Source organism: Drosophila mojavensis, unplaced genomic scaffold (genome assembly GCF_018153725.1).
Source record: "Drosophila mojavensis isolate 15081-1352.22 unplaced genomic scaffold, ASM1815372v1 contig_36, whole genome shotgun sequence".
Classification (NCBI taxonomy): domain Eukaryota; kingdom Metazoa; phylum Arthropoda; class Insecta; order Diptera; family Drosophilidae; genus Drosophila; species Drosophila mojavensis.
This window is the reverse complement of record NW_025318858.1, coordinates 19,816,448-19,833,850: the sequence shown is the minus strand read 5'-3', so window position 1 is coordinate 19,833,850 and position 17,403 is coordinate 19,816,448. Positions and strand designations below refer to the sequence as shown.

General features: G+C 34.8%; 1 protein-coding gene across 2 annotated transcripts in view; it reads left to right on the top strand.

The window, feature by feature from the left end:
* The window catches only part of LOC6577366 (rap1 GTPase-activating protein 1), a 113,268-nt gene that overhangs the window by 13,328 nt on the left and 82,537 nt on the right, over nucleotides 1-17,403 (top strand). The gene's annotated exons all lie outside the window — the stretch shown is intronic.

Sequence of the window (17,403 nt, the reverse complement as noted above, 5' to 3'; positions counted from 1 at the left end):
TTAATTTTTTGGCTCAAATATAATTCAAGAATTTTCATATTCCTCTTAGTAGATTGTTTATCAAAATAATAAGCGAATCTTTTCTTTTTTTCTATGTAAAAAATAAATATTTATTTATTTATTTATTATTATTATTAATTTTTTAATATTATTTTTTTTTTGTAAATATTAATATTAGTAAAATATTTGATAAATATATCAAATTTTTAGTGTTTCTTTTTTTTCAAAATGCAACAGACTTTGTAATCAAATGATTTTTTATTTAAATTATTATTATGAAATTACACAATAAATGATGTTATGATGCTTAGAATATTTTTTATCATTTCAGTTTTTTATTTGTATGTGTCGTATGTATTTGCACATATAATAATTTTTTTTTAATATGCATTATAGTTTTTCCAATTAATACTCTCTTTCAGCATGATAAATACCAATCCAATCCATCGGTTTTCTAAGAATTTTTAGGAATTTATATACGGATGTGTTAATACAAGTACTAATGCTTCGCTAAATGAAAACACACTTATTCTGTTGAAAAATAACAAAAATTTCCCTCTTTTTGTTTAGTATAGAATATTTTACTTTTGATTATATATCTGTGCAGACATTTTCCATTGAAAAGTATTAAAAAGTATTATATATGAATATGTAGCCTAATTTAAATTGCACTTTTTCCGTTTAAAACATTTTATATATGCAATTTGTTGATGAGAACAGAATATTTATGAATTATTTACATTTAATATGTATTGAATAAAACTTAAATATCCACGTAAAATCAATTTCATTATCCCTTTTACTCTTGCCACTCTTCCAGCATGCTCAAGACTATTCGATTCCATTCTATTCACTTCAATTCTATTCCATTCCATTCCCCTTCAATTCCATTCTCTCTCTTCTCTTGAACTTACTCAATTTCGCATAGCTCTTTAAAGTTGTTGCGGTCAGTTCAAAAACTACAATTACTAAAATTCCATTCCATTTCACTTGACAGTCCACTTCCACATCATTCCATTCTACTCGCAAGCCTTTAAGCTATTTACGTGTCCAGTCTGACCAATATAATCCATTTATTGTTGTTCATTCTCTGTGCTCTTGCATCACTTTTTCTTAGATAAGTTTCGACTTGTATTTCTTGCTGCTGCCCCATTCTTCTTTTTCGCCCTTCACTCGCATCGCACCTGTCACAACTTGTCATGAATCGTAGTGTTGTGCGCTTCATTTGTGTGGATATCTCTTACCCATTAGCTGAGCAACTCTTTCCCTATAAAAACCTCCAGCACCTAACCCCGCTCCCGCCAGCTTTTCTTTGTGTTCCTTGAGCTGGTCATATGTTTCTCTCATATTGTTATTATCTGTTTTCTCGTTATTCGCTTTATTGTTATTTTGTGATTCTTTGCTTGTTATTTTCGCATTAGAGATTTGTAATTGATACCTGTCCAAAGTCTGTCGCTCTCTATGCGTGTGTGTGTGTGGGTGAGCTGTATATATGTCCAAAGTCACATACACGTCGTTATCACTGTCTTTCTTATAAACACCCCCCACCCCCATGCCACCCTCTTCAGCAAAGCGAACAATGGCGGCTCAGCTGGCGCCTTCTCTTAGCTGTTCCTCTGCTGTTTAGCCTGTGGGCGTGGCGTGGGCGCATTTTGTAAATAATTATTATAGCAAAAATCGCACAAAGCAAAAAAAAAAAAGTAATTTTCATTTTTATTTTATTTTTTTTTTTTTAGAGCTTGCGGGCTCTGCTAATGTCCCTCGGACTTCCCCAACTGAACTTGACAGTCAAAAGGGATTTTCATTTCTTTTCTTTATGTTTGGTTTCTTTATCCGCCTCCCACTCACACACACACACAGAGGGAAACACTTCCGTTTCTAGTCCCCCTTCAGACACTCTTTGTTTTCAACTCTTCTTTTTTTTATTATTTTAAGATTCTATTTTTACTTAATTACTTGGGTTTAGTTCGGCTTCGGCTCCCTCGCCAGATTATTCATGGCTCGCGCATTAGCTCGACAACAATTTTGATTTATGTGTCTCTCTCTCTCTCTCTCTCTCTCCCTGCAAGCAACTCCATGCTTGATCTTCATTTCATTCGGCTGGCAGTTAGTCGACCTCAAAATGAATCTTGCCAGACAGTTAGCCCAGTTTACAGAATCAGTCGCACGAGCAAGATGCCATCTCTAAGAATTTGGCCAGCTGTGCGTATTCTTTATTTTTTTTACTGCCATTTTCTTCTTCTTCTAGCTAATTTATATGCAAAACTTAAGCCAGATAATTGGCCAAACAGCAGCAGCGACATGAAACAGCTGACCAGGCCAGATCATTTATCACTATTTAATTTCATGTGTGTGTGTGTGCGCGGCGGTGTGTATTATGCTAGCTTCTTTGTTTAGATATGTATACCCTGTGTATGAGTATGTGTATTGAAGCGGGTATACGCTTTTTTCTACAATCTAAGAAATATCAAAAAGTTAAGCTAAGGTAGTTATAGGATGTTTATAAACAAATATGTAGGATATATCTATATATTTTGTTTATTACATAGCAATCTTATATTACTTATGTATAGTTTGAGTAGTAAATATATATTCAAATATATTAATAAGATATAAATTTTTTATATTTTATCTCCTAGTCAAGCATATTTCATGTTTTTTCTTGATTTTGGATCTTAAAAAATACGCTGGACAATTTATGTTCTTTATTTTTGTTGGGCATTAATTTGTCGTGTTTAGTTTAAGATATACTTTCAAAATGTCTTGGTAGGGTATCTGCTACTCCAACAAGCTCTAATAATAAATAATATATTATGGTAGTATATCAATTCGCATGCCTAATTTAATATTACCTTTAAAATTAATATATACCTTTAAATAGAGTATCCCCTAGTCTGTCCAATATATTATTTATTTATTTCGCTTGCTTTTATTTCGTTTGGTTAAAAATTTGTTGCTCATCTTAAGTAGTTTAATAAACGGTTTTCAAACGAAATGCCGTTACAGGGTATGTGGTCGGTCGGGCACATTGCAGCTATCGCAATTATTTCTGGTATTTGCGACGTTTTTTTTTGCGTTTGTTTGTGTTGGGGTAAACAATTTGGCATTCGCATAGCTTAAACTGTTTCGACACGCAACAAAACTAAAAGCCTCGCTTCGGTGGGTGGTTCGATTCTTTGACCGCAGCGTGCGGCTGGCTGGCGTGAGTGGGGCGAGTGGTGTGAGTGGTGCAATGCATTCGTACGAGTAGCCGCTGAATAATTGACTGACAAGTTTGGCTGAAAGTTATTGGCTTAATTATGAGACAGCAAACGGCAGACGGGCAATTGTATGCATGGCTAGAAATCGCAGCAAATTGCAATTTGAATGAACTAGTTCATGTTGATGAACCGAGCCAAATAGAAAAGAAATGGCAAACTATGCCACAGCCGGACACCTAGCTGACGAAAGACTCGCCTTCCCCCATTTAAACGCGCACGTGACATTCGAAGCACCTGACAGGGCCACTCAACTGGGTTGGCAACTCGTCTTAGCCATGGCTAAAACTCGCTGCAACTTATTTAAGCCACAGCACGACTTGGCGCGAATCGGCATAGAAGTTGAATCGGAGAGCTGAAGTTGAAGTTGGCGACGACGAGGACTGACTCGCTGCTGACTCGTCGAGAGTGTAGGCATTCTGTGGGCGTTGGGGCATGTCCGCGTACGTGATTCTTGAGCAATTGCCACAACTGTCTTCTGGCCATGCATAAAATCGATAAGGAAAAACAAAAACGGATTAGGCTTGAACGACGAAGGGTTACTCTGTATGAGGATTGGAACAGTTCTGACTATAAGAATTTGCTCGACTAGTGGATACCGGAAACAAGAATAAAAGTAAAGAAAATTAACTGTGTAATCCAACAATAATTATATGAAATTTATTATCAACATCATATTGAAACGTATACACCTGCTCAGCTTACATATTGCAGGGCATCATAAGGTAAAGCTGACAATGGCAAATTTAAAATGATTGCATTACGCAAAACCTAGATAAGGAATATTCAAGTTATTTTCTATGTACAATCAAGGGGTTGACACATTAAAGAGCCAAGCCCCCTACGGCGGAATCGAGCGAATCGAGCATTAACGGCACTTCAAGAGTGCCGTGCCTGTCAGCTTTCAAGAGACAAGAACAATGAGTCGGGCTGAACAATAATAAGAGCCAAGTTCAAGAAACCAGAAATCATGAATAACAAAAAATAAAAATATACGATATTCGCGATACAGAAATAGATTGTGGGTTATGAGTGGAGGCAATGTGTTTTGTAATCGCAGCGCGGCATAGTTCAATGGGCATTACGATTGCTAAGCCACATAATCGCTCCAAATTTTATAAATTTATTAGCTGACACGAAATGGAGCACAAAAGGGATGGGGGAGGGAGAGTTAGCGGGGCAACTGTCGCATATGAAGTTCAAAGATGCTGACAACAATTAAATTAAAGTCACGCCAAGGAAAACTCAATAAAAAATATATATATAGAAAAGTAACAGCAAATGAAAGAGCAGAGCCTAAGGGCATGAGATTGGGGCAGCAACACGGGGAGCTGCTGCTGCTTCTGGCTTGTCATTTTCCATGCCAGTGAACCGGCTCTTGTCTGCCTGTTGCACACACACACACACACACACATACACACAGTCACACACAATTAGAAATGCGTCTAATTGGTGCCTGGGGGCCGAGCTGGCCGACGCGTGGGTGCCGCCTGCCGAAAAAGGTGCCAAGACAACGTTTACACCCATCTGCTCCTATCACCTACCAGCAGCTTCCAGCTTCCAGTTGCCAGCTGCCTTATCGACCCGCTTCCCATTTGCTTAAACTGTGTCGAAAGTCAATTTCGCAGTTTGACGCTAATTTATGCTCCGGCCATTCGCTTGCCATGGGTCACAGTTGAGGCGGCAGGTGTATTCAGCCCCCATTGTTAATGGTCCATTCATTCTGTTTGGCTTAGATTTCGTTTGACACAAAACTGATGTAACTTTTGTTTTCTTCGACACACAAAACTTCCTCTTTGTTTATTGTTGTCGCTTGTTGCCTGCCAGTCGCACAATTATGCAAAAAAGAAAAAAAAAATATGTATATAGAAAAGAGAAAAAGAAGTATGTTAAAGCAGATCCCTCTTTTGTCCCTCTCTCTTTCTGTCCCTCGTACTCCCCATCTAACTCCCGCTCTGTCTATCAAATGAGGCCAATAAATGTGTGCTCGAACTGGGTAAAGAGTGAAGGTGCCTGCTTATGAGTTATGCATGAGCTTTATAATACCCTGTATTAGCGAGAAAAGGGGTATATTTTTATAATCTTATAAGTAAAGTTTTTAATATTTTATTCTTTAGAATCCACCAGTTGGACAATCTTCTCAATAAGAAAATATATCGAGTATAGAGCATATGTAATATTTAAATAAATTTGTACTTGATTCGATTTTCATACTATCAAACCAATATGATGTTTCTAATATCATCATGTTAAATGTATAGTTACTACGATATTCACTATGTTTAATGTTAGGATGTTCTCTATCAGCTATATATTTAACGTTTTCTTTTATCGTATGTATTTTTCTCCAATTAACAATTTTACATTTAATAGTGAATGTGAATGTTACGATATTCGTTTATATGTGCTAGACAAATATTATCGTAGAATAGCGTAACATTTATATATTGGATAATAATAAAATACATCTGTCTAAGTGGTGTATATTCAGTAGGTTCGATATTATACGATATTATATGTTTAACTAACTTTGTTTAGTTATTTAATGATATTTGACTGATTTGATAATTTAATATTCGAATATATTAATGGCTTACGATTGATTAAATCCTAGGTAAAATTTCCCTAGTTAAATTATATATTTTTGTTAACGTTCCTTTCAATATATTATCTCAAGACAAATATCGTAATTGTAAATTTTCGCTAGATCATCAATTACGATATTCCATAGTACTTACTATTGACAATGAATCAAATTATTGCTAATATTATCGCTAGTTTTCTAGCAATCATTAGAGTACAATTTACAGAGTATTATCCCGTACATCATTTGATTGCCTCAACTCTTGCCATTAACTTCAGTAGTAGGTAACTTGGCCGGAGAGTTTCTGGCACCAGGAAGGCACTCAACCAATGCGTGTCATGTGTGTGTTTGGCAATTAGGAAAATTGATATTTGTGCTGAGCAGTGAGCTAAACTAATGGCTGATTGGACCGAACAGAGTCAGAACTTTGCCTCTACTTTTAGTGACAGAAATTGGAATAGCTCTGGCATTGGCATTTGTGAGATTAAATATGAGAGTTGACGTTGGCTGGCACTTCGAACTTTAGCTCATCTATGATTTATAGAGCAGATTGCTCGCTGATTACATACTAAGCCAACCAAACGATGCACATAACGAAATTTTTTAAAGCTGTCGTAAAAAATTAAGCAAAGGCCCATAAAAAATGCGCATAAAAAACGATGCTGGAAGCAGGAAAAAAAAATCATCATTACTCAGACAAATCTGAGTATGAGTAGTGCACTCATTTGCTATTCAAGAAAGTTCAAAAAAATAATTGAGAAGATGAAGAAAAAGAAAAGCTGAAAACTCACTTCACTTAGCATCTGCAAGTGCTGCAACTGTATCTTTGTATCTGTAACTGTGCATCTGTGTATCGTTTGGTATCTGTGTCTGGGCAACTTGATGTGCATGCCAGACATCAGCTGCTGCTGCTGCCGCTGCCGCTGCCGCTGCTCCACTGGTAACCCAATTACAAGCAGGCTGTGTAGCATATATAAATTTGCTGTTGTTGTTATTGTCTCACTCAAATGCAGCAGACAAATTGCCAAGAAAAACACTTTGAACAACAAGTGTTGGCAATTCAGCCAAGGGCCAAGCCACAACCGCAACAAACGGGCACAACACACACACAGACACAACACTGTTGTTGGGGGCGAGGGGCATAAAACATTTGTTTTTTGACACTAAAGCAGCAGCAGCAGAAGATTCAGTCGACTCCGAGAGAGAGAGAGAGAGTGAGAGAGAGTGAGAGAGAGAGTACACTGAGCAAATGTTTATGAATTATTAATTGGAAATTGTAGACAGAGCGTCAGCTCAGTGTGCTCAGAGTGCTCAGACTCTTCTATCAGTTGGCTGCCTCTTCACAGCCAACTCCGTATCTCTGGCCGCAGTTGCACAGTTTGTAAAAAGTTAAAATCACTTGTAAAACTTTTACATTTTGCGGTGAGTGACACACTGCTGTTGTTATGAATACCCTGTCGCTAAAGTGTCAGTCAAGTGTGGGTATGTAAGTTTGTCTAAATAAATATCTGTCTCACGAGATCAGCTTAGTTTTCTCATTCACAGTTTCAGCAACAAACTAAATTTGGATATGCATAAATCATGTTTGCAGAGGCTATGAAGAAGTTTTTAGTATTTAAGTTTATGATTCTACTTAGCTTAGTTTGGCTAAATAGTTTTCCATTTCAATGCATTCAACTCTTTGTTATGCACTTTTGCACAACAAAAATATAAATTCGATTAATTAATTATTCGAATTCAAATTTAGGGATTTTAGGTGTGTAGATTTAATTGTCTACATTTATATATATACATATTTATTTTATATATGCTATTTTAAGTTATTTAATATAATGTTATTTATATATATAATATAATATATATTATATATATATATATTTTTTTTTTTTTTTTTTTTTTTTTTTTTTTTTTTATTAGGCTCTTAATTTACTCTAGCTATAATAGAACCAATTATTCAGCTCATCTAGATGAGCTGATATAACTCTAGAGTTATATATATCTCTTACAATTTCTAAGATATCTCTTAGTCTAGCAGAGTCCAGTTGCATGCTGCATACTTCACGTTGTTTGTACTCGATGTCATCTGTTTGTTGTTGTTGTTTCGCTGTTGTCTGTGCTATATGCAAATATGTATCTGAATTGATGTGGCAGACATTTTTCCATGCCTCAAAGTTTGACAACATGAAATGAAACATTTTTTTAAAGGAAATTTGTTGGTATTTCGTTAGGCAAAGACAGAATGACAGAGGGGGGTGAGTGAGTATGTGGGAGAGCTTTTAAGTGAAAAGTTGAAAACGCTTTAGAATTGAGTTGATTGAACGTTGCGGGGGTGCAGCAAGCGCAAGTCAAGTGGCTGCAGCGCATTTTTTGGGGATCAACTGGCGCCCGAAATGTTAAACAAGTTAATTGCATTTGCAATTGCGCGACGGCCAAAATGCTGCAACAATGCAAAACTGGAAAACCGACAAGCGGCAAACAGCCAACAGCACACGGCTCACAGCCAACTGCCAACTGCCAACTTTTTCTTCTATTTTTTTGTTTTTGTTTTTGTTTTTTTTTTTATACTTACATATATTTTTTTCGTATATCAGTCAGTGGGTCAAAAGCAGCCGCCACTTTTAGCGTTTTTGGCATGCGACGGCGCCGTTTAGTTGTTGCTATTGTTGTTGTCGTTTGTTGGCAGCGCACCAAAAATAGTTGCTGCTGCCAGTTGATTGAGCCAGTCAGCAGAGACAGACGGACAGGAAGACAGACAGAACTCGCATCAGCAGCAGCAGCAGCAGCAACAGCAACAGCCAAGCATCGGCTACTGTTTACAACTGTGCGCAGCTAAATAGAAACTGCTTTAATGAAGAAAGCAAATAGAATAGGAACTAGCAGTGAGCCAACTGTGTGTTAGATAACAATCAATTACTTATATATATAGTATTGGTATAGCTACAGCTGCAGTTTAAGGCATGAGCAAACTTTAAAGTATGTCAATTGAAATTTTCAATATTGTTAGCGTAATCGAATAGCTATAGGAATTTATAAATTGTTATTGAAGCTTCATTAGTGTAAGATATTAATTTGAAACTTACTCAAGGGTATTACTGTAGAAATCAAGGCAGTTAAATATTGACTGAACTGCTTATCTCTATAATATGTTAAATCTAAATGGCAGAGTGTATTTCCTATTTAAGTTTGTTAGATCCATGATTTTTACACATTTACAGTTCATTATTAAGAATTTAAAGAATAATAGAACAAACTGCTAGCACCTCTAGAATATACTACCCCGAAAATGTCATACATAACTGACAAAAATAAATCCCAATCGGGGTCAATCATTGAATAATCAGTTTTATATAAAAATCCTCTGCAAATTACCTTAACAAGAACTTGAACATATTGAAAAAATATGTTATCAGTCATCCACTTATTGTGGAACCAAAGTCATCAAAGTCAGTTGCTAAAATAAAAAAAAATAAATAAAAATTAATAAATGAAAAAAATATCTTGTCAGTCCAATCAACAATTGTTGAGTAGTTTCATACACATTATGAGGTTGCATTAAGTAATTGATTTAACCAACAATTTATGAAATTGATAAAAACTCATATTCGTAAAGCATGGATAATGTAAGCAATAAGCCAGCTCTGCTTTATTTTCATATTCAAACTAAAAAGACTTGCAGCTGCTTAAATCAGCAAAAACTTACTTAAGCTTAATGTAAACTTAAGTGTTTAATGCCAAGCTATAAGTTCAGAGAAAAGTTTTAGAGTTGATTATTATGATATTTCATATTATAAATCTTGCTATTAAGTAACGTAAGCTGATTACAAAGATTCAATTGATATAACACAAAGCATTATAATGTTTTAAAATAATAATTAAAATATTTTAACCTAAGCTGGTATTAACCAAGATCATCAAAGAACGAACTAAGACAATGTTAACTAAGCTGCATTTGCCCTATATACAGCTCGCATACAACATACCTACCCACAAGGTACCCATTTATAGGGTATTTACAACAGGTTTTCGTCATCATTTCTTTTTTGTTTATTTGAATCATTCAACTCTTCGCTTTGGCGATCTGCCAAGATCGTGTGAATGGCGATAGGGATTACTAAAGTGGCTATCAATTGATGGGCAGTTCCAATGATTATCACGCAAATTTATGTAAATAAGCAAAAGAGGCAAAGCTGAAGCTGAGTCTGGCCAGGGAGAAGGGCATTGAAACGATCGAACAAAAGAAAGTCAAAGAGTCAGCGGCCAAGTTCATTGTAAGCCAATGAAGGTCACAGCTGAACGATGAGTTAATTATGTAATTTACAACAGTTCATGTTGTTCAAAAAAAAAAAAAAAAAAAAAAAAAAATGCAACCGAAGAAGAAGAAGAAAACAAAGAAGCTGCAAACATAAACGGGGCGTATACGCAATGTGCACCAAAATTGAATTCGTGCCGCATGCAAGCGCTCAGGCAAGTGGAAAAACTTTCGTTTTTCACATGAGCTGAACTTGAGGCATTAACTAAACTGAGCTTCGCCTCCGTCCGACACAGCCTCAACATTCTTTATGGGCACAATTAAATTTCAGCTCAGTTAATTTAACAGTAACAACAACAACAACAACAGCTTATCGAACACCTCTCTAGAGTCGCTTTTAATTGGTTGCTTTTAATGCAAAGAGTCATTAACGCCCAATTAAATCGAGCAAATTCTAAATTCGATCAATTTTTTTATTTAATTTTTATTTTTTTTTGCAATTAAAAGCAAAAGGTCTTTAGTTTTTCAATCACTTTCGTTTAAGGCAAAAGTTTCACTATTTTTTTTAACTAGGGCTGGGTAGTTCAACTGGCTGACGTCTGACAGCCCACAGTCAGAGTTAGTTGTGTCTGCTTTGGTCATTTTGGCCCGTTTGGCTAATTACGTGTTGCACTGCTGTCTCTTTCAATTTTCGTCGCACAATTTTTGTTGCATTCATTTGTCGGCCATAAAAGTCGCCGTCAACGCCAAATGCGCCAAATTTACAAAAGCTGCTTTACCATATTCTCAAATGAGCTGCAAATATTTGTCGTATTTCTACACCGACTATTTTTTTTTTCTATCAACTCGACATACACTTTATGAGCGGGGAATGATGACGGGACGTGTCAGCTGAGAAATGCTAACTTGAAAGTGAAGCTGCAAAATATTTAAATTTGAGATTAAGAGTTGGTATTATAAAGTTAATTAAAAGTAAGTTTTCAGCCTTGAATACTAGCTGTATAAGCACATTTATAAACTTTTAAGCTGCTTGTTTTTTTTATTTTATTTAATTTTTTTTTTTTGTATTTATACTACAACTAGATATTAGTCACATTGTGAGAGCTATTATATATATTATTAATTATATATATTATTATATATTGTATTGTCTTATTATAATTATATATCATATTATTACATTATATTAAGCTATAAAATATTTTGATTTTTATTCGCCAGCTTTGAAAGCTTTTCTCTTATTTTTCCACTCTGTTCGATCTGTAAATAACTTTTATTGCCTCCAGTCATTGACTCACGTGACTCACTGTGATTTAAGTGCATTTAAGCTTCGACAACGCTAAAAAAAAAAAACCGCTTTAATTTCATATATTTTGTCTGCTAAGCAGTCGCATTTTTGCACTCACACTCACACACATACACATACACATTTAGTTTTCAAGTCTCAGCTGCAATTCCCTCAAGTTGCTTATCTAATGTGGCCCGAGACTAGGTGGGCGTGCCCTGGGTTGCCTTTTAGAATCAACAAGTAAATCATATGCGCATTGTGGATGACGTCAATTTTGAAATTCAAATTGAACGACTGCCTGGGGAGCTTTGCACTAAAGCACAGGGGTGCAGGGCCCGATTAAGAAGAGAAATACAGTATATCACATATACTTATATATGTATATAGTATAGTATATATAGTATGCATATCGTACAGTTGTGATGCGGTTTCAATGTCAGTTCTTCATCTGCTCAACTCATTTGGAGGCGCATTTTGTATGCTATTATTGTATTGCCTGTGGCTGCATTACACATTCAATGATGCTAGGAAGGCGCCGACGCCGCAACTCATCAGCAATTCAATTGCCAAGGGAGAGCAGCAGGAAGAGGGAGCAGTTAGAGGCAAGGAAGCTGGCAATAAGACACAGAGACAGCGAAGCTTTTCCGTTTATGCCCCCACGTGCCAAACAATTTGTATGCGACTGATTCGATTATCGACTTGGGCTTTGATTTTCAACAATAATTCCCATTGGACTCAGTCTGAGAAATGTACTTGAAAGTGCGATCTTTAAAGTGTTGATAAGATCTTCAAATCTTCGCCCTTTGTCCATCCCTCAGGCACACTCAGCTATCTGTTGCTGTCGCGCCTCACACATTATCGAGCTTTAAAAATCTCACTTCATTCACAAAAGTCTTAAAGTTAAGCAAGCACAATGTATTCCAGACATAAAGATATGCCATTAGTGGTTTCTCGGCTCAGCAGGGCAGCAGCTTTTGTGTCATTGTGCGTCTAGCGCACAGTGGCATAAGCATGCATAAAATGGTAGGCAAAATTAGATGGCAAAGGCCTGACAAGTGCTCGAGAAATATTTGAAATGTATATATAGGAAGTAGAGTATTTCTATTCTATTTTACTTAAAGCTTTGATTGAGATTGATTATAATTTTATTTGTCACATATTCCTATCTGTTTATATAAATCTACTATAACTTACTTTATAGCAAAAGCGTTCCTAAAATATATGTAAATTTAATATATAACTGTTTATAAATTGTATGCAGATATTGTAGATATTTGAAAACATATTTTAGAAAATTTTCCTTATACATTTTTGTATTTATTTTTAGTTTAATATCTATTTATTTATATTTAATGATTTTTATGTTTTTAATTTTATACTTTGAATTTTTCATCTTGCCCAACTATCCTAGCCATATGAACGCAATGAAATCGACTTTTATTTACTACTTTTTAATTATTTAGTACAAAATGGTTTTCATAAATCGTATTCATAATGAATTTGCTCTAAAGTTTTTTTTTTCTATAGTCTCCAGCATGACAGTTGGTTACCATAATTGAACATCACTGTTCCACTGTGCTCAACAAATCACTTCGACTCCCATACCACACCAACACACACTCGCTCGACTTTTTGTCTACTCTAGCCCCGACATCAGGCAGCCTAACACACTCCTATTCAGCCCCATTCCCAGTGCCCGGGCTATTACATATATTTTGTAGCATTTTGTGCCCAAAATGTATGGATGGCACACACTGCCGGAGATACATGATATAGACTTTTGGGGCTCTACAGCAACGACGACATATTTATGAATCCTCGACGGCAACGCTTGCAACTATGTATTTATGAGGCAGGGCCAAGTTTTGGGCAGGGCAAGCGTGAGGAAAGCGCAACTATGAAATATTTTTTCCTTTTTTGATGATGATTATTAAGGCTGCCAAAAAATAATTTCCTTACTGTAAAAAACTTTAGCGAGTTTGGCGAAAAAAAAAAAATGCCTCAAGAATTATGAAAAATGCTGCGGCAAAGCCAGAGAAAAATGCGAAAAATAAAAATGGCGTGCAGCACGAAAATGTTGCAAAACGAAAATAAAAAGTGAAATAAAAATGAGAAAAATGCTTAAAATAAAATTGTAAAAAATGGTGTGCAAAATTTAGCTTGGGGTTACATTTTTGGCAGGCAGCCGCGCAGACAAGACTGCAAATTGTCTGACCAACAGTTGGATCGTGGCTGGGGGCTGGGGGCTGGTGCTGGGGCTGCGGGCTGAGGGCTGAGGGGAGGAGCTGGGTGCACGCAGGTCTGCCACAGCAAGTGCAATAAACGGAAAAGTGTCTGCCGACGTTTGCCAGCCACTGTACAGTGGCCCCATTGTTGTCGACGTTTTGTTTACTGGACGTCGCCGATGTTTTGATGTGGTTGTTGTTGCATTTTTCTTTTTTTTTTTTTTTTTGGTAGGCATTTCGCATTTGTATACACTTCAGCAAGACAATATTTTAGCAAAATAGACGAAGCGTAGAACTGAATAAAATATATGTACATATACTGTAAATACTCAAAGTGCACTAAAAATGTGATTTATTTTATTTTTTGCTTGAAACGGAAATAGTTGAATATACTCAAAATAAATTCTTTAAAATGTTGCAGTCTATCAACTATGTGCGTCTGTTTATTAGTTATTTGTGAGGGTGTTCTATGAATACTGAATATCGCCTGGTTAGTGAAAATATAGTTAGAGTTGAAATATGCATCACTGGAATGTGAAGGTTGTTTAGTGTTGGAGGAAAGTTAATTTGCAACAGTTTTACAGCTGGAATTGAAAAAATTTTCACATAATATAAAATATATAAAATAAAATATATATAATATTAATACACATAGATGGACTAAAGAAAAATTATTGGATAATAATAAAACAATAATAATATATCTTCAATGCACTAAGGTCTAATGTATATACATATATAATAATAAATTTATTATTTATATATATTTTTGACTTCGTCAGTCTAAATTGATGTACTTAGCTAGTATGTTAATCAGTCGTTTAGTTTTTGTATAGTTGTTTTTCAAGGCATAGTCGACTGTATCTAGGTATGCATAGTTAATCTATCGTTTAGCATTGACTGTTTTGCTTTATCCTTTTAAATCTAGTTATAATCTCCATTCATCATGCATTGTGCTGGAAGTTTATGTCTTTTTTTTATATATATATTTTTTTATTCTTTTATTTTTTGCCATGTAATATTTTTTTTAATTTTAATTTAATTTCAATATTAAATTATATTTCATAATTATTTTTACTCATATATATATATTCTTCAAGGCATCTTAACTGTCAAGATATCTTAACCGTCTTCAGGGCTAAAGAGTTGATTGACTCTTTCTTAAATATTATCTCTTTGTTTTATATAATAAATCTATTATACTCTTGCCATAAAGCTAAAGCTTTTTATGGTTATAAAGAGTATTTAATCTTCGCCTTTTCATAGTTCACATGTGCCCCTTTAAATGCGCATGAAAACAGATGAAAAATGTGTATATATGTATAGAGTTGCTGGAAAATTTGTTGCACTGTGCAAATAAGCGCTTTAATTGTTACGCTCGCCACACCAAACACACACACACATAGATAAACAATTTTTGAATTAAAGATTCTTGTGAATTTGACAGCCGGGCGATATATACATATATCTAGATACATATATATATATATATATATAAATATATATATATATATATATCTACACAATATTCATTTATTTTCGTATATAATTTGGTTTTTTAAACACAATTTTTGTTAAATGTTAATGTACACACATATACATATCCAGTTGTGCATTTATTTATGTGCATTTTAATGCGCTTTTATTGAAGGTTTTTGGCGTGCAATTTGAAATTTCAAATTTGTCAGCCGGCCGCACGTGCAAAATGTGGCTCGAAAATAGCATATTCCATGTCCCCCCGCCAATTTAATTGCTAATAAATAAAAACAATAACAGAAAACAAAGCCGATAGCAATTAATGCAACAACAAATACCAAATCCAAACAGAAAACAATTAAAATATGTTGATTGCACAGGCATGGCCATAAAAATAAGGCAGGTGGCGCCAAGGCTTTGGAAAATTATGTCAAATTTACTCTGGCAGCCAGACAAAAACTAAAAGGGGAAAGCGAAAGCCGTTTTAAGAGAGGAGGGCGAACTCTTTAAGAATTTTCCGTTTGGGAAAATCTTAAAAATTTCTTTTTTCTTTTCGAATTCCTAACTTAAATTCCTGCCTATGGGAATGTACAAACATATTTTATAAAAAATTTTAGCAGCTAAAAAAGGAAAAATATTATATGCTTTTATGTTTAGATAAATGTTGAAGAAATCATTTAAGAGATTTATGTGATTTAAATGTGATTTAAGCGTTAAGCTGTATTGCTCATCTGTAATGTCAAATAAATATATTAGCCATCGTCTTTGATTGGGTCAAGATGTTGGCAAGTCACTTGCGGACAGCTTAAAATGTGTTTGTTGACCTTCTCAAGGCCAAAACCGCGGGTAAATAGGGTCAGATGCGGTCAAAGTGAATTTATTCTACATTATTTGTGCCTTAAAATATATATAACAAAAAAATATATATTTTGCATAATGCTGTCCTGAATTGGGTTTGGTAATTCTTTTGTATATCTCCCTCATTTTTATAGCTTAAAAATATTTATTAAATAATACATATATAATTTTTTATTTTTATTTTATTTTTTTTAGATATTTAAAAAAAAATGTAATAATTTTATTTATATTATTAATGATTATTGATATACGAGTCAAATAAATTTCCTTCATATAAAACTAGAAGCACTTGAAATTAAATGTTTTGTTGATTATATTTATTTTAATATTTATTTTAATTGCAATTAACACAAGCTACAGCTGCTATAGTCGAGGTTACCTTACTCTGAGCTGTACTGAACAAGTGAATAAGCTGCTGGTTGAATTAGAATTTTCAGTGCCTAAATGTTTTTAATTTCCGCGCTCGACGCGTTCAATCGGTTAAACGGATATCCGGACATGATTCAATTGACCCAGCAGATGGCCGTTCTTAACTTAGGTGCAAAATTTATCTGAGCGTGAATATTCTTTGAAGTTGAGGTTGCGGTCTTATGCCTATTTAATTATATTTAAATTGTTTCAGATTGTTTCAGAAAATGAAGTAAAAAGAGTAATTAGAGTATTCGCTGTTAATTTCTATTTAATGCTATCGTCTTTTATGTTGATATCTAAAATGTGTATATTTCTATAAATAAATCTGATTTTTTGCCATGAACGTGTCGATTGACTGCTATACTCTCGATTGTGCCATTAGAAATTGCAGGTATTCATTTACAACTACTAAAAGAGACCCATTAAAATAACGTAGAATCTTATTAACTCTTCCAAAATAGCCATAATAGCAGCTATAGACTATTTTTTGATAGACTTGTTTCTACAATCAACATTTTCTAGCTGCTCAACTGGCTATGCTTTCCATAATGAAAACATATTCCTTATCAAAATGCATTTCCTCAACCATTTTCATTTTCAAATTGAGTTCTTTGACAAGTTGGCCAATTTCCTGTTGTTCATAAAGGATGGATTTTGCATAGATTTGTGTCCAATATTTGTGTTGCCAAATTAACCCACACGAACGACTAATTTGACAAGAGGCTGACGCTGTTGAGTTAAGTGTTGGCCCGTCGGCGCTTTGGGTTGCCTGATTAATGGACACGTGTTTTGCATAGCCATGGCTGAGAGCGACTAATAACGGACCATAAATTGTGGCTGGCAGTGCCCCACTGTTGGCCAATTAACGGCTAAAAAATTACGAACGGCCACTTTGCCAAGTATACATACATATATGACGCAAACTAAATGCGAGATGCAAAAAAAAGTGGAGCTCAATTTACAGTTTTACATGCACCACACTTACTAGATTAAATGCAGGGCTTTTAGCCAGATTTCGAGCAAGGTGCTAATGGACTATGTAGTTATATAAGTTT